The sequence below is a fragment of the Camelina sativa genome, chromosome 9, assembly GCF_000633955.1.
Source record: "Camelina sativa cultivar DH55 chromosome 9, Cs, whole genome shotgun sequence".
Classification (NCBI taxonomy): Eukaryota; Viridiplantae; Streptophyta; class Magnoliopsida; order Brassicales; family Brassicaceae; genus Camelina; species Camelina sativa.
This window is the reverse complement of record NC_025693.1, coordinates 422,102-422,372: the sequence shown is the minus strand read 5'-3', so window position 1 is coordinate 422,372 and position 271 is coordinate 422,102.

Sequence of the window (271 nt, the reverse complement as noted above, 5' to 3'; positions counted from 1 at the left end):
AGTTTCCATAAATAGAAAGTTTCCACAAAAGGAAAGTTTCCAGAATTGGAAAGTTTTCAAGAAAGGAAAGTTTTGTGGAAAGGATGAGGTAGATCTAGTCGGGAGATACTCGTTGGCATCAGTATTTGTTTTGCTCAAGGCCGTGTGGGCCCAACTCACGTGATACCGATAGCTCGATGGACTTTGTGGCCAGAGAGTGGGAGTGGTATGTTGCTTCGGATGACGATCCGAGAGCGCGCTTGAGGGTGACGACCCAAGAGCGGGATATGTG